At 39.5% G+C, this 24,477-nt stretch overlaps 1 protein-coding gene across 1 annotated transcript in view; it reads left to right on the top strand.

The window, feature by feature from the left end:
- Positions 1–16,974: 16,974 nt before the first annotated feature.
- Positions 16,975–24,477, top strand: part of LOC139116907 (uncharacterized) — a 33,843-nt gene continuing 26,340 nt past the window's right edge. Inside the window, exon 1 of the transcript XR_011548414.1 lies at positions 16,975–17,189. The gene's annotated coding sequence lies outside the window, so the exon portion shown is untranslated. The remainder of the gene's footprint in view (positions 17,190–24,477) is intronic.

Raw genomic sequence — 24,477 nt, 5'->3', positions numbered from 1 at the left:
CAGTAATCCGCAATTGGTGTAACACAAGAGTTAAATAAAGTGGTGAAAGTACCAAACCTAAAATCTCTGTATTTGTGTATTCTTGAGATTACAGCCCCTAATGCCCTACCAGCTGCATCACTTAGTGTACCTACTGTGACATCGAAATTTAAAAATTCATCCAGTACAACCCCAAGGTATTTGTATCTAGGAACAATATCTAATGTTTTCTCATCGTACTGAAAAACAAAATTTGTTCTATCAATATTTTGACCTCTGAAATGTACAATTTGTGCTTTGGCCTCGTTAACGACCATACGCCACGTTTGACACCAGTGGTAGATAGAATACAATATCTATACGAAACTTTGATAAATGAGCAATGATACACAACAGATATAATATGCGACGTAAAGTATTCGTTATAGCCCACGTGCGTACTGCGTAACCCCGAAAGATTCAACAAGTTTATTACACCATGCCCCTTTACATTGTACAGTCAAAGGACAGCTGATTTACAAGTCGACACTGTGAAGTTTCGAAAGAAGGGAGCCCTCTATGACTGGTCCCGAGCATTGTAACATTGAGAATGCATTTGATCTGCAGCATCATACTGGCAGGGTTTGGAAACAAAAACGTGGTCACTGATATCCCCACTCAAACCCCTCCCTAAGGCTGGTGACAGGTGTTCCTGAATAAGAGAATAAGAGAGTGGCACTAGTAATAAGGCACAATGGCAGATCGGCTTGTTAAGGAATGTTTTCACTAACTAAAATGACAAATTTACAATTACTTACTACGGATACCACCTACATGCACTGCATGGTTACGTAATGGTCACATGCATTTCCCTTCATTAACCGTTACGTAACCACAACATAACCGGCGATACGTACATGTCTACTTTATATGCCGCGAAACCGTCACTTTCCGCTCCGGTTTTGTTTGTGGAGGGACCGTGATACGTTGCATAGCCGGCATATATCAGACTAGGCTGAAACATCCCCTGCACTTCCAAACGAATTATCTGGCTCATCAAAGCATGATGGAACCTGCTTCCCGGTTAAACGTAAGAAAAAGAGGTACTTCAGTTTCAGAAAAGAGGAAAAAACGAGTCAAACGAAAAATTTAGAAATATAAAAGTCACAGCTGTTTTAAAAAAAGAAGAAACTGATTGCGACTTCAATTCTGCCTGCAGGTATTATTTTGAATATTGTCCTCCTTAGACAGAGCTCGAAATTAACTTTTTCACCTGGTAGTCCACTTTGGCTACCATTTTCTGAAGTTGGTAGCCCAGTGACAATGGCTAGTAGCCCATGTAGGGATATTGTTTTTCATTAACCATACAAGAAAGAGCACGTTTTCAAGATTCTGCCCATGAAGTGAATTTTCTAGTCTTTTGATGTGAATACTTACGCACCTAATACCAAAAGGAAACAGGTATAAGCCCCCTCCCCCCCAAAAAAAAAATTGTTTCTGGTCATTGACATTCAGCAAAAGTGACGCGGTTTTCTTTTTTTTCCCTCTTTATTCTTAAAGGGAAACCTAAGTCCAGCGACATTGACCGTTTATCCCTTCCAAAATTACCCTTGAATAAAATGCAGCTCAAATTTGCAACATAATTGCACGCGCCGACGACTACGGAGCGACGAAAAGAGACATTGAAGTAGACGACATTTATGGAAATGAGCTCGGAATCCCATGGGCGCGAAAGGGCTCATGGGAGAAGCGTGCGTGACGTCATCGGTGATACACGAACGTGTGTGACCGCTTACCAAAGCATTGGAGTCTATGACTGCAGGAGTGCAGTTCTGCACGGTACTCAGTAGCATAAAAAATGATTAACTGTTGTTCAGTTGAGTGCAAAAATCACTCAAGGAAGAACAAACGGAGTCAGCTTTTATCGTCGTCCCACAGAACTGCTTTTTCGAAGACAGTGACTAAAGAAAGTCGGGCGAGTTTTCAAAAGATACAAAGTTATGTTCTACTTCTTTCAGGATGATTGTTTTATAAGGGATTTCGGGACTCTGATACCGATACAAGACGATACTACACAATGCGGTCATCTTGACATGCTGAGTCAGCCTACTATCGCCGGTTTTATCCAGATAAATGTTAATATTGGCGATTACGGGACTCTAAAATCCGAAGACGAAACTACCGTAAAGCGTCTCTCATCTCGACAGCCCGGATCTGCGAAATCGCCCTTATATACCCGATAAATATAGGCAATTTCGTGACTATACCTGGTAATATTGATATTACAACAAGATACTGGAATGACTTCTTGCCTATTCTCGACCGCGGAGTGACGTCAGTAGGTGAAACACATACGAACGAGGTGAATGAGAGATCAGACGATACAGAAGAGCGAATGATACAGAAATTGTGTGGAAAAAAGCAGAACTAAAAGTTATGTCATTTATGTATATTGAAACTTTGAATATTTCTTTGGTGGTTGAAAAATTCGAACTTCCAACGGCGCTATGACGCAAAAATGACGTAAGAATCCGCAAGTACCCGGATGGCCCGCGGTCGAGAATGATGTGTCTCGATCGGCACGCCGGGTCTGAGAAATCGCCGATATTATATTTACCCAATAAATATCAATTGCGCCGGGACTCCTTGGCTAATATCGATATCGATACCAGACGATACTAGATTTACGTGCACTGTGTGGTGTCGGCACGCTGGGTCTGCGAAATCACGGATATTTATCCGATAAATATCGGCGACTTTGGACATTAACTCTGATACTAGACGATACTTTGTCAAAATGTGGGTAAATTTCACCACGTGCCTAACAGTTCTGACCACCCGACCACCTCTGTCCGACTCTTAGTTCATAGCATCCGTGGCCGATAGTCAAGAATACTGTATGTTTTACATTATTAGAATTATTCATGCACGAAATACATTTTTTACATGTAAAGGATTTTTTTCATTAAATTTCCACACGAACTTTCATACACTACAATCGGAACTTCGTCCAGAGGGCCGATCGGATATCACCGTGAGTTGGGGAGCGCCTTGCACGAATTACATTCTTTACATGTAGGCCCTAATACATTTTTACTTGGCGATCGGGACTTGAACAATATCGGACATCATCGAGATTTTGGCTGGTCTTGTATGAAATTCATTCTTTACAACAATATAGACGATACTTTTGTTTTCAATAGCGGGCAAATATCCATTATATCGGAGATTTCATCACTTTGTAGATCTGACTTCGACACCAATTTCGAAAAAAAGACGACACTATACATTTGTCAAATTGCGAATAAATATTTTCCGATATATATCGAAGATTTCGCAACCTTAAAGATCCAAGCTCGACTTACGTATCATTCACGAACCAAAAATTAATTTTAAGCGACTGATAAAGAAAACTCTCTTTTAGAAACGTAGCGCTGAAGGATCGCAGAGTCACTCAGTGTCTCCAATCCAGTTCGGGGTCAGTAGGTACAAGCACAGTGGAAATGCTTTCCCATTATTACATATCTTGGTTCAAATTAGGGACCGTTCAGTTTTTACGGCCGGGGGGGCCGGCAAAATCCAGGGGGGGTCATCGTAATTTTGGAATCCGCAAAGGGGGGGTCATCGCTTTTTCACTGGTAGGAAAGGGGGGGTCACCACATTTTCAAAAACATAATACAAACAATAAAGTTCACTTTATGCCATGGCCATGATCGACCCTCTTTACCGGCGGGCCGCCTTCGGCGGCCCACTACAATAAATATACATTATGTATTACCCATGACCCTCTTAACGGGCAGACGCCTTTGGCGGCCCACTCCAATTAGGTTTATTTCATGCAATGGCAATGATCCGACCCTCTTTACCGGCGGGCCGCCTGCGGCGGCCCACTACAATAAATTGACTTTATGTAATACCCCACGGCAATCTTACTGTAAAATTCCCAATTGAAGCCGCGGCTTGTATTAGAAACATTTTTGAGGGACCCCTGGGATCACGCACTGAATAATGGTAATGGCCGTGCGCCTTCAGCGGCCCTGTCCAGTAAAGTCTACTTTATGCAATAGCCATGATCGACCCTCTTTACCGGCGGGCCACCTTTGGTGGCCCACTAGAATAAAGTTGACTTTACGTAATGGCCCATGACCCTCTTAACCGGAGGGCTGCCTTTGGCGAACCACTCCAATAAAGTTTACTTTATACAATGTCCATGGACATAAGTTGTCTATGGAAATGAAGTTAAAAATTGCCTTACAGTCGTCCTAATTAATAGACGTTTCAATGGATGTGGCTGAGAAGTTTGTGCACTGGCATCTCTGCTACACGAATAAAGTGCGCCGCGTACCGCAGTTCAAATCCAAACCATGCGGGTAAATTTGACATATGGGTTTTGGTTATTTTTCGGGGGGGGGGTCATCAATTTTTTCGTCTGACAAAGGGGGGGGGTCATCTTTTTTCACAAAAAATGCAGGGGGGTCTATATTATTTTGAACACCGGCGACAAGATTTTGCCGCCCCCCCCCCCCAGGCCGTAAAAACTGAACGCTCCCTTAGTATGGTTTGATTTCAGTCGGGGAAAAGTAATACTCGATGTAAGAAATATCGCGGTCCGAACTCTCCAGAGTCGTCTTACGAACGCGCTGAACTGTTCACGGTACTCCTCCAGCTGCAAGCTGCAATCGTCTGTATCGCCGATGACGTCACGCACGCTTCTCCCATGAGCCCTTTCGCGCTCATGGGATTCCGAGCTCATTTTCATAAATGTCGTCTACTTCAACTTCTCTTTTCGTCGCTCCGTAGTCGTCAGCGCGTGCAATTATGTTGCAAATTTGAGCTGCATTTTATTCAAGGGTGATTTTGGAAGGGATAAACGGTCAATGTCGCTAGACTTAGTTTCCCTTTAACATGGAGGTATACAATGCTGGTTTGGCACAGTTGATGCAACAGCTATTGTCTTTTATCATTGGCTGCATAATACTTCCGTTTTCTGTTTAGCATTTTTGGACATGCAAACAGGGATATCAAGGATAAATTATATATAATCCCATGGTATTTTTCTCTGTTTGACGTCATCGTATACGAGTGTTTTTCGCGGAGCCGTACAACTTCGAGCCGAAAGCAAGAAGTTGTGCGGCTCCGTGAAAAACACGAGTATACGTAGCTGTGGGTCCATAGCTGTGGTGCCTTCAGACGGGATTCCTGCCTTTTACGGGCAGGTTTTGACTTTTACGATTTTAATGCCGCCACCACAGCTATGGGAAAATGCGTAGAATAGCGTCCACGTTACGCCCGACAGCACCCTTGTCGCAACTTTGTTCGGCGATATTTCGAAAAGTTTCCATCGAAATTACAAATTGCCAACACTCATCGACAACTTTGTTATTAGGGACTCACCACGACCAGAAATCCGCTTAAAATTCACTGAAATATCGCCTTTTTTCTAGCTTCAACCGACATGACTACCCGGAGACCGCCACTTTGCTGGCGTAAAACTGCCGAGGCTCTCTGCAGAACGTCACTACAGCATAGGCGTAGGAACCGGGGGGCAGGGGGGGGGGCGGCCCCCCCCCAATGCTGAAGTTGGGGGGGGGGGGCAAAGGTATACTTTTGCCCCCCCCCCCCCCCCCAACTTTTACAAATACACATTGACTACGGCTAGCTGTCCCAACTATTGCTGAGTGCTATGTAGGGAGTTAAACAAACAACTGGAGTTAAGGCGCCGTAAAATAAATTCTTTGTTTGCCGTCCGCGTGCGGGTAGGTTTTTGGACGAAATCTGAAAAACAAACACAGATCGTATGATCGAAAATACGGCGGGATGTGCCCTTCCTTTGTTCGCGATGTCGCAGTAATTTACTTTAATGTCGCAAAAACGCAAATGTCGTACGATCGTTTCCATACAAATCAGATTACCTATCTTAAAGGGGTACATCAACCGCTGTACGTAAAGTGTACATGTGCACCTCCTGTTGTAGCGGACTGCAGTGTACCGTAAGTGAAGATCAATCGACCGTTTCACAAGTTGATTTCTCCCTCAAAGTTTTCAAATCGGCGGAAGTGCGTAAAATCTTTTTGGTCTCCATACAAGACGGATCGAAAACAATTCTTGACTGGTTTAGCTTCGAATAAGGAACGGAACTGAATTTCCATCAGCTTTTCCACGATCCGCGATTGATCACGATGTTGGATCTGCACCGTGGCAAGCAGGTACCGCCGGTGAAATGTTCGTTGTTGAATGCTCCAAATAGTTCGTACGCGGTGGAAGTTGCCTATACTTTGAACATTTTTTTCTGCTAAAAAACGATTTGGACATTTCATAAGTCCGGATTAGAATTCAGTTTTCAAAATAGCAATGGCCATTCGGCATTGCTGTCTTGACAAGCAGAATGTTTAGCATTTTAGTATGCAATAGCGTCAGTTTTCTGTCATTAATATGCAAAAATAACTATTAGTCCGCATTTTCGGCAAGAACGATGATATCAAAACCTGCTAGTGTTATAATGAATACAAAAACTCACACTAATTCCTATGAATTTATGGCTCAGACTACAATTGAGCTGCAACAACGACCGCGCATGAAAAAATTTGTCCGAATTTCAGCAGCGGTGTCTGAAGTCGCGCATGCAGCTATATTTAGTGACAAACCTTACATCGAGATCAGCGCTATTGGAATTCAGCTAAAAAAGTAGTTGATACACAAAATTCAGAGTAAATGGCCTTTAAAGTTACAGCTAATGGAGCATTTAACTCAACAGAAACAGTGATCAGGACTAGTATTTATTTGACACTTAAAAAGGAGGATTTGTACTCAAGGCTGTTATGATTTGTTCAGCTACCCACTCTTCTTACTGTAAAAATTGTAATTGTATGGAAGAGATAGTAGTTTCACCTTTTACCAAGGTGTTTAGCATTTGTTTTCTGAGTAACAACTTCATACTTTGTTATACTCAGTAACTTTTGCAGATTTATATTTGGAATTTTCAGGTTTTGCAAGAACACCTTTTTGTTCTAAGCTTACCCCAACATCGTGTTGAAATACATAGTGTACAGTTGTGAAAACAACTGTTACTACTCGTTTTTCTCCTATTATCTCATTACCTCATCTTGGCCTGCTTTTACTCATGGACTCGTCTTAGCTTGCTGAGAGGTGCTGGTAATCTTCGATTGACTACACGAGATGTTCAGAGTTCGTTGGTACTACATAGACTTTATTTCTCGGTAGACAAGCTTGACAGCTGCCATCGCCCAAGATACGCTTCTCCAATTGTCTGTCCTCCTGCCCTGTCTGTTGTATTTTCTCTCTTGTCCTTTGTATTCCCTTTCCCGTATTATTTTAGAATGGGATTTTAAACGTTATGTTTAAGGCTTGGTTTGGATCATATGATAGATATGAATTAAAGATGGAAATATACGTCCAATCATAAACATCAATGCAGATCTCGATCTTAAATGTACATGTCATAATTAATATACAAATGTCACCGACACGTTGCAAAATTGAAGCCATTGCGTAAACGGTGAAGTTCTTATGTTCCTTCATTAGGTGTTGATTCAAATATATTTTGTTTTCTTCAAAACTTCGTAAACATCGTCGTAATACGTAATTTGCATCTTTTACATTTGTCGCAAATATGCTTTTTATTCATACTATGATCTTGTTATTTTAATAGATTTACTCTTGCCTATCACTACCTTGTGCATAAACCTCCGTCAGAGACAAACTATAGATCTGCGTAACACAACCAGTTGATTACTATCACACTGTACATGTGGTACACTAGGGCCTATGTACTGGTATAGTGTTTATTGCCATTGTTTATTATGGAATTTTTATTCAGACTCAGAGTCACCTAACTCTAAGTATGCTTGTTGTACTTATACAAATATAACCTTTGTTTCCAAGCATTGCTTTCAACATGCTTAATGAAGAGCATAAAAACACTGCATTGTAAATGTAACACATGATTTTTCATACTTGTGACCAATAAACCGATGGGAAAGTTAAAGTTTATGCGATTGATCTATGTTGTGTGTTTGTTTGTTTTTTGCTGGCTGGCTGGTAGGTTTTTCAAAAATCCAAGGACGGCAAACAAAGAATTTTCTTTACACAGCCTAATACATAAAAACACAAATATTGAGACATTGCCGTATGTGAAAGTAGTGGTGCTTTCATTACATGTTTCACTATTTAGATTGATTTTGGCCTGTTTTAATTTATTCGTGTATGATTTAATATTTTAATTTATTCATATATGCAAATTTTAGATCGTAATTCATTCATCACCAGAATATAGGTTACCTTTGCCCCCCCCCCCCAACCGCGAAGTGCTTCCTACGCCCCTGTACAGTGACGTAGCGGTGACCTCTCAACTTATAAAAAACAAACTGAGTAATTCATCGTGTGATATCGATGACCATCGTTCGTCCTATGGACATTGCCAGTCTCACATAACTGAAATCAAAATAGTTCAGTCCTGGGATCTGTGATTGTTCATGGGGCGCGGATGCCGGCCGTAATCTCTCAGTTTGTGTTTATAAGATAATAAGTTGAGAGGTCACCGCTAGGTCACTGTAATTTAGAAATTTGCAATAGTAAAAAATTTCACAATTTCATTGTCATGAGGGAAAATGCCTTGACTACGCAGTTTCTGCGTAGTGAAGCGTCATTACGTATTCATGGTGACCCCTGGCCAGCTGTCAATATCTTTGGGGGCTTTTGTCTTTTGGCCTGCTTTGCATATGCGTCGTTAGACACGACCTGCCAATCACCCAGGTAGTCAATTAAACTATTAATTGACTGTTTACCGACCCAATTAACACTATCCAGCATTATCAGTCATATTTTAATCGCGTGGCCCGGGTGGGCACAACGTAGGAACGCTTGTATTTCTATGTGTGTACGTTTCACTTGTGGTGTTGTTTGTGCCATCGTGCGTTTGAAGTCTTTGTTTCACCTACAGCATTACCTTCAAGGTGACAGGCTTACTATTAATGTTCAGTATCATTGCACCGAGTTCTGCCCACGGTGAAAACCACCTGTTTTGCCTACTAATTACTGCCCGTCCTGAATGTAGCCTATCATAGCTACAGTAATCAGTCAATATATAATACCCCGCGCCTTATACTTTTTATAGAAACTTGTAAAATCATAGTCCGAGCCGTAAAATTTTGTGAACCCATGTGAAAACAAAAATCATTTATCAGTTTTGATATATACTCCTAAATTGTAAGTTTGATTGTAAAATCGATACCACATTCAAGAGCTATGCAGACCGTCCATGTACGCACACACAGTGACAAGAAGGCGGCAAACACCTACTCACCAAGCACATCGAATCGGCGAAAAGAAGCATAGAAAAGCTAGGCTTATCGCCAAAACAAACGCGCCAAGCGCCGAGAGTCTATGCAAAACCCATACCATGCGGCCCTTTTCAGGGCCACCAAATACTCCAAAAAGAGAACTACTAAAAAAACAATTACATAGAACACACAAACAAAAATCGTACACATAACAAACAACTGTAACACAACATTAAATACAAAATAAACAATCACCGTAACGTAACAGAAAAAATGGCAGTGGAAATAAATCAGCTATTTCCAAAAAAAAGCCGACAGCAACATGAAATTCAACAAGAACCTATCATCGCTCAAACTATGAAACTCCGTAAAATAGTACTAGGCAAAAGCCTTAAATTAATTCGGACACCAACAAAACCAAACAGAATAAAACCACCTCAGGATTTCAACAAATAAAGTCGTAAAATATGACTACGCTACGTCGTGAGACACAAACAATCGCAACAACACCAATTCAAAGAAAAGTCAAATTGGGCTCCACGAACAACAAAAAACAAAACCTTGAAAGCTATCTGAAGCTGCTAAACTCGCACTTCTAGAGATACCCTTTCAAACAAGGAAACAAAACATGTCGCGCGCTAAAAGAATCGCGATAAACCAGCTTGCAAACAATAGACAAATTTCGGGAAAAAAAACCCCTTCGACAAGGGTCGGGTTTTCGTCATTGTCAACACAAACGATTACGTACTCGAATGCGAAAGGCAATTACGCAACACTCAGTATTATACACAACAAGCCAGAACAAACAGTAAACAAAGTAAACGAACTATTAATCAAAATGTACGAGAACAAGCACATCAACCAGGATACTTGTAAGTATCTTGATCCAATAAACATAAAATCCGTACCCCGCAGTGGTACTTATTGCCTAAAAATTCACAAACCTCCGCAAAAATCTAAAAGACACACCAGTCAAAACAAAATTTACCGAAGTAAAGAAACATAGAACAAACAAACCGAACCACCAAACGGACTCACAACGTGACCAAAAATTAATATACTTGCCTCGCTAATCGAAAACCAAGACCACTAAAATGCGTTAAAATAAATATTCACATACACAAACTAAGGAATGAATCAACACTGCGACTGATGAAACCACACTCGGGTTTCGAAACGCGAGCGTCAAAGGGCGACTTTATCAACTTTTGTAACAACATAGGTCCGGCTGCGTCTCGCCATAAGCTTTCCCCACACAATAAAACATTACCGTACACACTAATCCAAACTTCTCTACAAATATCCAAAGCGAAACAAACATTTTTATTAACACACACAATCGGATAAGAATGTAGGAACACATTTTCGAAACGAATCAAACACAAACTCGACACAAAAACATTTATGATAGATACGTGGAGAGCCTCTTTCACATTTTTTGCATCTCGCTATACTGTCTATGATTCTAAAATAAAGTCATCTGCCACTTTTTCTGTATACGCGGTTTGGCAAAACTCATCTCTTCGATCGAAAGTCTGGTGATTCCATGGTTCTTTGGGGCACTTAAGTGTACGTCAAGCTTAGGGAATGTGGTTACATTCGCGATGTTTTATTCGAAATTATTTATTTCTTCTAGGGCAAATGCACGTAATTCATGCTGTTGGAAATACCGGCCGCTCATAAACAAGACAATAAACTCAATATCTGTGCATCTTTACTTTTATTGTCAAAGTACCACCGACACCCACAAAAAAACCAAATGGTTCAGTCCAGGTATTTGCAACTCTGCCATTCGACTGGTCAACAGGAAATCAACCATAGGTGTCTTTTGGCATGCGTATACGCCAGTCACCTAGGCGACGGTAATCTGCACCACTTATCACCATCGGGAAGGTACTCCTCCCCCTATACCACTGGCGATCCCACCCTCAAGGCACTGCGTCATTCGACCAAGCATTGTTATTGTAATTTCCTGCATAAAATTAACAGCGAGGTCAACCGGTCAAACCCTCTTGGGATTTTCTGGCATGGTGACCACCCCCTCCCAAGATCTAATGGTCCATCCCTTACTGTGTCCAACTGGATTTGACTGCAATTTAGTTCGTCTCAAAGTGACAGACCCCACATGTCACGCCAAGTACTGAGTGAATTTTATGTCCCGGTCTTTGGTAGTCCATGTGGGCTACCAATTCATGGATTTTGGTAGCCCAAAGGAAAAGTTGGAAGTCTGTCACGGTGGACGCGGGACTACCGCCAATTTTGAGCCCTGCTAGATATTTCATTACAAATGCGATGTGGATTACTTCCAGGTTCTATTCTATTCCGGATAGGTCCTACGTGGGATTTCGAACCCTTGACGATCGTACTGGCTCTCCTGACCGCTCCTGAAGAAGCTATTTGATATTGGGTAGTTACACATGCAAATCTTCGACTTTTATTGTCTTTGATGACCGTGGAGCTTCAAGCGCACGTCTAAACAATGACGTCATTTCGTTGACTTTTCGGATCAGCCGATATAGATGTATGTCTCGGGCCACCTTATTGACCCGTCCACGGTCCGGACCGTGACCCGTCGAAGTACAATTTTAAAAGTCTGATATCAGTAAGAATAAGAAATGTGAAGGTAGATATCGATGTTGCTGAAAGTATGGTCAATACCTCGATTGATAAATGCACAAGCATTTTCTATCCTGCTGCCATGCGTCTGATATTTGATGTTTGATATAGCCTGGAAATTGGAAGAGATATGCAGACACTTAATGCAATAGACGGTGCCAAGCATATCCTGAAATTCACCGAAAGTATTTTTGGGACCATATGAGTCTCTGATCTCAATGAATTACTAAACTCAAGAAATTCTTACACCAAGATATTTAGTAATACTTGAATCCCATTTAGATAATAACACGACGAGTAGTTGATCAACAGCTGCGTAAATACACAGTCCCTCCAGGGGCTGTGGTAAATACCATTATAAGACGCCGTGTATTTTGCGAACTTAGTAATGCGATAACCTTAATAAATTTATTCGATACACAGTGCAGAGAACTCGCCATAAGCTTTCTCCTCACAAATAAAACACTATTGTACCATTAAAATAAACTTACCTACACATATCCTAAATGAAACAAACACTATTGTAACACAAATTGATAGCAACGTGAGGATCCTATTCCACACATTTCCGAAAAGAAACAAACATCAATGCAACACAAACTTTTGGATAGTAAGATGGGAGCCTCTTTCATATTTGTACACATTCGTTCACTACTTCTTTCTGCTAAACTGATTTAAGTCGAAAGTGAGCAGAGCCAAGCATACCTGCAGATACCTGACACTGATGCAATATCAAACTACCATTACAACAAAACTAAAAAGTGTTGGGAAAACACGCTATGGTCTTTTTACAACCCGAGTCACCTATCTTTCCTCACAGCTAAAAACAAAAATCAGGTACGTCGGGTCCAACACGCCAACCAATCAAATCGCCTGAAATAACAACCAATCACATAGAATCTAGCTATGATAACCTACCAATCACAACACACTCCAAAATAATAGACTTCCTGTCTATCTATCATAAAAAAGAGCCCAAATTTGCATACTCTGTCCCACATTCGCTAGAATGGAGGTTACTCAACAATAAGAGACACAAAATCACTCCGAATCTTACGACAAAGTCTCAACCATCACCTCAACAATATGAAATCCATCAAAGACCTATCATCGCACAAACTGACAAACATCGCAAAAATAGTGCTAGGCAAATTTAAAAGGCCGAAAATTTATTTTGACACCAACAAAACCAAAGACAAAACAACTACTTCGTGATTTCAACAAATACCATCAAAAAATAAGACATCGATACATTATGAGACACAAACAATCGCAACAACACTCATTCAAAAAAAATCAAACTGGGCTCCCCGAACAACAGAAAACACAAAACTTGAAAGTTATCTTGAAGCAACTAAACTCTCACTTCTAGATGTACCCTTTCATGATAGCATAGACAGTTTCTCTACTGTCTATGATGATAGGGAACAAAATATGTCGCGTGCCCAAAAAGTCGCGATAGATAAACTTGCAAACAATAGACAAATTAACATAAAAACCCTAAGGGTCGTGGTATAGCTCCCTGTCAACACAAAAGATTACGTACACGAGTGCAAAAGACAATTACGCAATACAAGATCACTGAATTCACAAACACAAACTGAAGAAAGAATTTACCCTGCGACTGATCAGATACCACTCTAGCGTTTCAAAAAGTAAGCGACAAAGGGCCGCTCTGTCAACTCTTGTAACACTATAACACGATACCAAACGATACTATAATGGCTTGCATTGTACTGGGTCTGCGAAATCACCGACATTTATCCGATAAATACCGCCGACTTGGGACTCTAATATCGATATGTGCAGTGTTTTACAGTATACAACGATGTGCTTTTTATATGTGCAAGTGGTGTCTGGGAAATGCTGTATAATTTTTGCCCGACATTATTGGCGATTTGGGGACTCTAATATCGATACCAAACGATACTGTAATGGCTTGCATTGTACCGGGTCTGCGAAATCATCGACATTTATCCGATAAATACCGCCGACTTGGGACTCTAATATCGATACTAGACCTTACTTCAATGATATATCTTGTATCCTGGCGAATCGGGTCTCTGAAATCGCCGATATTCTATTATCGACAACGCCGATGATGTTTACCCGATATTTATCGGCAAATCGATCGGGAACTATATCGATATCAGAATGGGGTGCCTTGTGTCTCCTTATACGCTGCTTCTGTGATATCGACGATATTAACCCAGTATTCATCGGCGATTTAGGTACTCTAATATCGATGCTAGACAATACTATAATGACTTGCCTTGTATCTTAGTTGGCACGCCTGATCTGCGAAATCGCCGATTTGCCCGATTACTTGAATATCGACGATATACGGACTCTAAGTATACGAGACTTACTACAATAATGTGTCTTCTATCTGGGCGTGCCGGGTCTGTGGAATCATCTATATATATCCCGACGATTTTTTGAATCTAATGTCGATACTAGACCCTACTAGTTATCAAGTTGTCATATCGCAGGTAAATATATAGGAGATTTCACAATCTTACAGATCTAGCCACGCCCGACTTCCTTAGTCCGGCTCTTCGATACTAGATTGGTCAAAGCGCGGATAAATCAAATCTCTCTCTCTCTCTCTCTCTCTCTCTCTCTCTCTCTCTCTCTCTCTCTCTCTCTCTCTCTCTCTCTCTTTCTCTCTCTCTCTCTCTCTCTCTGCGTTACATGCATTTTGTATAGGGTAAAGCCTGAGTACGAGGGCTCTTCTGGTATATAAAGTTTTAATATTCAAATTTGGTAACACAGCGGAAACCAGCTGCAAAACACAAAATCTGCTGTGGTACAAACATAAACTAATGTGCCCTAGGGCATTTATAGGATGTTCCATTACATTGGAAGGCTATTTCACAAAATCTGCTGTGGAACATAAAGTAATGTGCCCTAGGGCATTTATAGGATGTTCTATTACATTGGAAGGCTATTTCACAAATAAAAGTTTTAATTCATATCCTAAACAAGTTACATTGACAAAGGGGACGGTTGACGTAAACACATTAAAAATATATCAGTTAGGGGCGATAGTTTTTAGGTCGGATAAAACCCTCGTACTCGGGCTCTTCTGGTATATAAAGTTCAATCCTACGATAAAATGTCTCGGCCTGCGGCCTCGACATTTTATCGTTGGGTTGGACTTTATATACCAGAAGAGCCCTCGTACTCAGGCTTTACCCTATACAAAATGCATTGTGCCAGACACAAATTTCATCATCCAGTTGCATTTTCGGCGCGACCTTCGGGCGCGTAACTTTAATAATAATAAGACATATTTTTCAGAGCCCCGTCCTAGTGCAAAACTTTAATATATATCTAATATATATATCTGAGATATCTGTATGTCTAAAACTTTTTGGCGCGCTCTTCGGGCGCATTTCTTTAAAATATTAAACATATTTTTCAGCATGCCCTTCAGCTGCATGACTTGCATATATCAGATATATATATATTAGAGATATCTGGATGTTAAATATTTTTCGGCGCGCCCGAAGGGCGCAGTCAATTAATATATCACAGAAATATGTCAGAAATATCTTGATGTCTGTGATTTGAAAGTCTGTTCCACTCTGAGCTTGTATATCCCAGATATTTCGAAGGGACTAAGCCCTTCTTCTTCATTGGGTCCACTACAGTCACTGATCTGGAACTGCCACTGTCAAGCTCAAAAGTCTTGCATGACAAAAGAGAAAATATGTAACAATTATGTAACAGTTTCTGGTGCATGTCCATGCCCTCTGGTGGGGGTGGCAGCCTATTTTTTTCTGTTGATTCCGTTGTTTATTGTGTCCAGTTTTCTAATCCAAAATTATTCTCTTAATTGCCTGTAAATTTTGTTGTTTCGATGCTGTTTTTCTATACCTGTTACTCGGAAATTATCTATTGTATAGGGCTTCTCATTAAAGTGTATCGGTACAGGTTCAGTTTGGTTGTTGTTTCTGATAAGTGAAAGATTGTTTTGTAAGTGGTTGTACAGTGTATCACCCAGGCCTGTTTCCCCTACGTAGACAATTTGTTTGCATAAGCTGCATGAAATTGCATATACCAGGTCGGTGGCTTTGCAGTTGCTGTGGTGGCTTATGTTATAATTTGAGTTATCGTGACCTTTAAATGTACTAGTTTCTTCCATATACGGCCAGATGGCGCATTTCTTGCTGTTACGGTGCTGATCCTGGGTTTGTCCCCGTGGCTGTTTTCAATGCATGTGTGTTTGTCAGTCTTGATGCTATGTCTCGTCCTTTTCTCCAGGCTATCATTGGCGGCTGTGGAAAAGCTTTTTTACATCTTTCTGATCTATTGAGGATGTGTAAATTTCTGGCGAGGATTTGGGGTACATTGGGTAGTGCTCTGTTGTACGTCATAGGAAATACCACCCGGTTTTGGGGTTTTTTTACGGAAGTGTGCGGCGGATATGTGCAGTGCGGCAGTTCATGTACACATCCGGTACTCGGTTACGTCTTTTCATGTACAGCCCCGTCTTACTTTGTCGAAAATCCAAAATTTTGTTTTCCCCATAGAGTTTAAACAGGGATGGCGTCCATTTTGAATTTCAAATATCGCAAAATGTTTGGTGATGTGTTTCGCCAGTTCTTAACTTTGAACGCTGACCCCGATTTCTATTTTAAATTTTGTGAGAGAATGGTTGAAAGTTTCATTAGGAAAGTTTGAGCAAAAGTTTAAGTCTTTCACTTTCAGGGCACATATTACTTTAAGTACTTGAGTACGCGATAGAAATTTCAAAGCAAAATCTTTACATTGATGTCTACACACAACTGAACAGATATCTAGTGACGCTTCGCATGCACTGACAGAAAATGCTGGCGCACAAACACACATGTGAAATACCTGCAATTTTTTGTGACACTGATTTTCTGGTATGGAATATTTTCTTTGAATTTCTTGTTTTAAATTTGTGTTTCAATTACGCAACATTTAAGTGAAAAAAATTGCAAATTATTGAACTTATAGTTGACACGTGGACAACAGAGCGGCAACGATTTTCATGAGAGAGCCTGCATGAGAGGCACCCTTTGAATACTTGAAGCATGAGAGGCACCCTTTGAATACTTGAAGGGCGTATAGTCAATGCAACATAGTTATATAATATGGTGAAGGAAAACATTGTGGCCATGCGAACTTGATTATTAAGCTACTGCAGTTCTTGTCACGGCCGGCAGTCCAAATGCCGCAATCAAAGATCTCCAAACTATTTCTAATGACAGTACTTTCTGGGATCTGCTCTTGTGTGTTGTTACTGGTGTTATCGGATCAAAGTTACAGCCACCGTTCATTAAGGTAAGTCAAATATTTTTCCGTTAAAGGCCAGGACGGGGTATACATAGCTTTGCTCATGTAGGAGTTAGTTCATGCAAAGCGTGGCTTGGGTAGCGTCACGCTCGATCGTAAAAATATAGAGAGACTGTGGTAAAAACCATGCCAAAATGGTCACAGGCGAAGAAACTGCGTCCATGCACATATACCCAACTATGAATGTCTAGTGATTGAATGTATCGATAAAATTTTCTGATTTGAGCATAAATAAAGCTGATTTTGATCGATGAAGGTATTTCTCTTCGTCTTCAACTAAATTTAGAAATTAGCTGTAGTTTAGAAAATCGGACTTTAATGAAAAAAGTTTTCCAAGGATATATCGGATAGAATCAGGAAAATACTATATCAGTTTTCCCAAGCGGCAAATCCAAAGCTCAAATGTGAACGCAATGAACGCAAATTTTGGTTAGAGGCGTGCATAATTTAATTATGAGGTATCATTTGGTTTCCCTTTTGGAGACAGTAATGACAGTGTCGACATTATTAAAGGTCTGGTGAAATCAACCTGTACTGCTGAGCTATTTAGCTCCCGGATGGCAATATTGTTACACACTCAACAGAATTTCTACATAAAAGTATGCGCGAGAGCTAATTTTTTTATATTTCTATGCGCGGGATGAATTCGGGGTCAATTCGCTAAACTTAGGCCACGCCCTCAGTTTGGTCATGGTTGGCACACTCTGACGTCACAACGCTGATCATTTATATCGAATAGCGGTCCCCATGCCATCCCTTATCTCTGCCCCGTATCCGCTTACACAAGTAAGTACCTCCACGGGGCAACCTACGCCACGGTCCCTCCACAAAACCGTGCCTACGCCAGCCAGCCAGCCAGGCGTTTCTCACCAGCAGACTCTCCCGCTAGCGCTACGTCTGTTGGAGAAATGCTCGAACAAAAGAACACTACAAGCACCGTCTGCTTTGTTAAACAAAATCCACGGTCAATGAAGGTCGGCTTTGCCTGTTCACGTAAATCGTATCGGTAATGACCATGTACCGGCAATGTATACAATGCACTCATGCATAAGAATACCAGATACGGACTGAATATGCTCACGTGTACTATTGTGGACATGGTAGAGTTGTTACTGTGGTTGGTTGACTGTTTGACAGTAACATGAGAGAAACGAGTGTTGGAATCTTTTTTGGTTTCTAGTGTGTATGGTGTCAGGTTTGGGTGTGTTGCACCATGGTGAAATGTAAACATGTTTGTGGAATTGTTGCCGTATTTTTTTTTGGGGGGGGCAATGAGTTCAAGCTCCATAAGCTGTATCTTTTGGCTATTTTTTGAAAACTTTTGTGTTGATACAGGTTTCCCTACACTCTCTGCATTGAATGACAAGTATTTAACATATCGATACAACCTATATGAGTATAGCCTCGCTCCATTATTGTTAAGTTGAAAACTATATTGAAGTGCGGACTAGAATTTATTTGTAAACAATAAACACTATACAACATACAAGCTGTGTCGACAAAAAGAATACTATAATTTTCAGCATGACAAGAGGATTAGGGTCAGACGTGGTAAATATACAGCAGAATACTGAAAAACTTCCCACAAGTTACAGCTTATGTCCCTTTAACCCTTTCACCACCATGGTTTGGCCACCGTCCGGACGGTGGTTTGGCCGATTCCCATTGTTACCAATGGTGTTTGGACCTGTGTACAGGGAATTGGGGGTGATACTGGGAACTGAATGGGTTCTGATGTAGCAGGTGCGCCTTCATGTGTTGAAAGATCTGTGAATGTGCTTTGCACCATCGCTGTTGAGGGTGCCTTCCCTAGCTCATAGTAATTGAGGGCGCTTGTATGTATCGAGAGTTGCGGGATGAGGACCTTGGCAATATTGTTCATGTTAAGGTAATATGCACCTCGAAAGTGAAAGACTTAAACTTTTTGCTCAAACTTTCCTCAGTGAAACTTCCAACCATTCTCTTACCAAAGCAAGAACAAAAGTCAGGGGTCACCGTGCAAACTTTGGTACTAGAGAGACAAATAACTTGTGATTGTTTTGAAAGGTGAAAGGGTCAAGAGCAATATTAGAATGAAATTAACCTCAACCTATGAGGTTGCCAGAAGAGAGGAGAAGAATAATTAATTTGAAATGGAGAAGGAATCTGGGACAAGGGTGGTATTGTATGCTGTTGCATTGGACATGATTTTGATGTGGAACAGTCATCATCAGAGGATAATAATTTGTACGAGTGTGAATATGAATCATTAGAGATGGGACCCAGTTGCGGTCTACTGTTTCGAGTTAATCGTGTTGGAAAGGCAACTTTAATGTACTGGACTTAAAAAGTTTTACCTCAATTCTACAACAGTTCCATCGTCTTTCTTGTACACTATCTGCATGGGCAGTTTGGATACAATATCCTCTTTAGAGCCTATGGTACTGATATCTGCGTTGTAAGGTGTGTACACACCATCTATGACCAGACATCTAAGGAAGAAAAAAATGAAGAGTTTAGCATTTGTTTGAGAACTTTGGAAGGGGTGGCTAACAGAGTTGTGATCATATTGTTCACAAGTCCTGAGAAATCAGAGTTAGTTTGTCCTGAATACTAAAACGTTTTTCCACGATTCTAAACGTATGTGAAATTGAAAAGATGCCACTTGTTTGTAAAAGTGGTTTAAACATAACCAGGTTAGACCGGTCAGAAAACAGTGTATAGATTGTATTTTTGGCAAACGACATGATCAGCATAGGTTGTCCAATACGAAGAATTGTAATTGGTGTCATTAGTCCAGTAGTGAGTGGTTGGCCAAAGACGATGCCACGTTGACGTGTGTGAAAGGCATAATGCAGATGGACTTACTTCTCGTCACTGTCTATTCCCTGGAATGTCCCATTGGCATCGAGAATCTCAGCTGTCTCTTCTATAGTCAGAAATAAAAAATAATGGGACCCATCAGTGGATCTGAAACCTCTGATATAAGTAGTTTTAGTAGGTATCGTGACTAATAGGGAAGACAATGTTAATTTTGAAGTGGATGTGAGTACTAACCTGTATTTTTGTGGAGACAGTGCTGTTTACATGAGTGTTGTCCTTGGACTTGTCAACAATCAGTGGACCAACTTTTACTTTGGTGCCTTCATTGAGTTCTGTCTCTGGCCTCTCAGCTAGGCGACTGATGCCGTATGTTGTGGGTTCGAATCCGATTGAAAACTATCCGTATTGTAAGTCGCATTGTGTTCCCCACAAATTCATCTGTACAGTTCGCATTCCATCTGTAAGAACTACATCTTTTCTGCGAGTCTTGTTGTTTATTTGCTGTTCTGGTAACACCTAAATGTAAAGAAAATAAATTTTGAGGTAATTGTGAGGTGACAGTGTGCAATGCAAAAGTGTCCAGACTGGTATAAGTAATGCTAGTCATGTGGTGCATTAGGAGTAAGAAAAGATTTAGTATGGTATGGTTATAGTATTTGATGTGAATTATGACAATGAAATTAAAGTCTTGTCACCAGAGCATTTTGCCAGCAGAGTTGTTTGATAACAATTAGAATTACTGAAGATGAGAATTTTAACCTGCTTTCTTATACAAATGAGTCATCACTGTCATGGGGAAAACAGTTAATTTGCATAGGAATGTATTGGGGAAAGTTGGTGTCATTATCTGTGTAAACAAAATAGTGTCAAAATGTGAGCATGTAATTACCTTGTCAACTCTGGCAACAACACTGACTCTTCTCTTTCGAGGAGAGTGCTGTATACCAGCTAGGGGGACTTCTGATTATTTTTCTGTCGTTGACTTTGTCTGAAAACTTCATCACACCGTCTTAATCTGATGGATTGCACATTTCTCTGCTGTTCACTTTGTTTGTACACTTCATTACACCGTCTTAATTTCATTGATTCCAAATTTATCTGCTGTTATTTTGTCTCCACCAGATATTAGATCTCTTGATTCTTTTGTAAGATAAATCTCTTTGTTTTTCACTCTCCCTGAACTCAACGATTTTTCTTTTTTTTCGCTTTCTTCTTGCCTCTCTCTTTTTCCCTATCCCTATAACTTGCAAAGTCTATGTTATGTGTTGTAGTGATATCATGTGTTTTGCCTGATTCATGATCAGAGTCCGCAAGTGTCTGTGTAAGATCAGTATCTGTTATCTCAAGGAAGTCATAGTGACCACTATCAATTCGTCCTTTTACACGCATTGCATGATATAACAGGTGTATTGTCACCAAGGAATCACCTTCTGTGTGAAATGGTTCATTGAGAATATCTAGATGAATTGCAATCTTCACATTGTATACTGAAGCAGCTGCATTTATTTCAATATGGCCAGCATAACTTGCAAAACCTGGATCAGATTTAAACAGTACTGCCAGTAGTCATCTTGATTATTTACACCAAATCTCTGATAGTCACCTTTAATGAAATCTTAATATCCATCCCAATGATCAATTATATAGTTTACAGTTTGTAATCGAACAGTATAATGACGAATCTGAGTTCCAAATAGGCCTTGACTTATAGCCCTAAATAGACAATTGCCATCACCCTCAATTACAACCTTTCTATAAGAATTTGGTGAACATTGTCTTTTCTGTTGGAGATGCAACTTTTTATTTTCATTTTTGGCCTTTGTGCTTAATTTCTTTACCCTCATTGTATTGATGTATTCAACTTGTTACAGATGTGATAAGATTCCTTCAGATTATTGAAGTAGTTTTCAAAAAGATACAATCTGTTTCACTCAAGATTTCCCGTACAATTTGTCCTTGTATTTCTCTAGGATGGATTATTTGATAAAACACCAAGAATGAATAATTATATCTGTGTATCTTGTCTATATATATATCTTGTAGCAGTCACAGTAATATTAAAGCAAGTACTCAAATCTTCCAATTTTTAAATATTTATTTGATTCTTATGATAGCTAGTGTGATTGTTGTAAATAGTGAAATGTGAGCCTTCTAATGGCCAAATGTCTGGGTGTTCTGTGAGCCTTGTAATGACCAAATGTGCAAATATGTGCCTTCAAACGGCCAAATGTGAGCCTTCAAGCGGTCAAAATTGAGCCTTTTTACGGCCAAATGAATCTCTTGGGTAGTGTAGGAGGACTTCGTCTTGTAGATGTAATCTGTAAAATAAATAAGACAATAAAAATATGATTTGAGTGGCAGTATGAGCAGAAGTTAACGGTAAAAAAGTCCCAGTAGAAAGTACATGCCGACAAAATGTCACTCTATCAAAAATACCGCCAATAAGACAGTATATGGCGCCAATTTGATCAGAACTATTTTCTAATAACTGCAACAAATTTGAGCCATGTAGCCCATCATGAACTGCATAACAATATCAGGCTACAGGGTTCTAAAATTCTTATACCAAAAAAAGGAAGAAATATACCAAAAAATATGAAAATTTCACCAAATGTCAACAAATCTTAGTTATGTTCACCTCTTAGAACCTCTATAACAAGTTTCATAAGGAAGAAATGTTGTCCAACAACGGCCAATAAAAATGTTATTGAATTTTCTGTCTTCAGTTTTTAGATTTAGCATTCCACCTATTTCCACCTTTTGCAAATTTCAAAAATCAAATGAATCTCAAAAAAGACATTAAAATATGTTGCGCCACCATGAGAAGGTAAATTCAAGGTTTATGTGTCATTTTGTAAGGTGTCATTGATACAGCACCGCATATTTTCAAAAGTGGGTAGTCTCTGTGGTAAGATTCCATACACACAAAATGATAACCTTGGGAGTCTAGCTTGATGACGTAGTGTGTCGTCTCGTGTAGTCCGTCGCCTAATAAAACTCATCGTTAAATTGGTAGTCACATTGATGGTTACTCAAGAAAGTTTATGCATCCTGCGCGAAGTTGTGGAACCCCTAAAACGTTATGATCAATCTGACTGACAAATGAGTTGTATTGAAGGGCATAAATCTATCATAAATCTATTTGTAAATATTCTGAATAACTCTGAATACTATGGCTATCCGTCGCTAGCACGATGAAAGTTATGTCCACCGTACTGATGGCCGACTTGCCTTGGCATCGGTACAGCGCGAGACAATGATTGACACGTTCACGTGACAGAATCCGTATGTCTGGTTGGTGGAAATACCATTTGATGTAGCAAATTTCAGCTTGATGGGATTTATGAATGAAAGTATCTCCTGGGTGACGGGCCGCTTTACTCTTTAAATGAAAGCAATCCGCGTAAGTAAAACACAAATCGCGACGAAATTCATGCAATTTGTTACAATAATTTTGATTCATCTACGTCAAAAGAAACATAAGAAGACTGTTCATGTGATAAATATATAATCCCATGGTATGTTTCTCTGTTTGACGTCATCGTATACGAATGTCTTTCGTGGAGCCGTACAACTTCGAGCCGAAGGCGAGAAGTTGTACGGCTGCGCGAAAAACACTCGTATACGACAACGTCAAACAGAGAAAAATACCATCGGATTATATATATATATATATATATATATATATATATATATATATATATATATATATATATATATATATATATATATATATATATATATATATATATATATATATATATATATATATATATATATATATATATATATATATATATATATATATATATATATATAGTTGATAAATATGTATGTATTCATATTCATACACATAATCATACGCGCAAGGTTAAAGTTTATATATACATACATACATACATATACATACATACATACATACATACATACATACATACATACATACATACATACATATACATACATACATACATACATACATACATACATACATACATACATACATACATATTCCCCACAGTGACCTGCCGAACAATTTTATTTTCTTAAGTACAAGATATATATGACCTTAATGCTGCTAAAAAAACTTTAAACAAGATTGGAACTAGATTGGGAAAATTGGATGGTAAAGTAATATCGGTTTAATCTGCCCTTGTTACCTCACCTGCTTTTCTTTTTATCTTGCACTGTCACTTGTTTTTATGAATAATTTGTAATATTGCAACATTCAGATGTAGATCATCTAAGACTTTTTAGAAATTAAAAAAAATAATGATTCAATTATACAGAATTAGTTCAAATCGTGCTGTTCAAAAAATATCGACAATAATTGAAGGTTAAAGTATTCCATCAAATATACATTTTAATGTCTGAACTTTTGGGAGTAATAATAATGACAAATTCAATAAGTTTATTTAGTCACGCTTGTTTCTTTTTAATTAAAGTATTTTCTGTGAACAGTTTCAGTTTTACT

The sequence above is a fragment of the Ptychodera flava genome, chromosome 18, assembly GCF_041260155.1.
Source record: "Ptychodera flava strain L36383 chromosome 18, AS_Pfla_20210202, whole genome shotgun sequence".
In the NCBI taxonomy this organism is placed as follows: Eukaryota; Metazoa; Hemichordata; class Enteropneusta; family Ptychoderidae; genus Ptychodera; species Ptychodera flava.
This window is presented reverse-complemented; position numbering and strand designations above follow the sequence as displayed.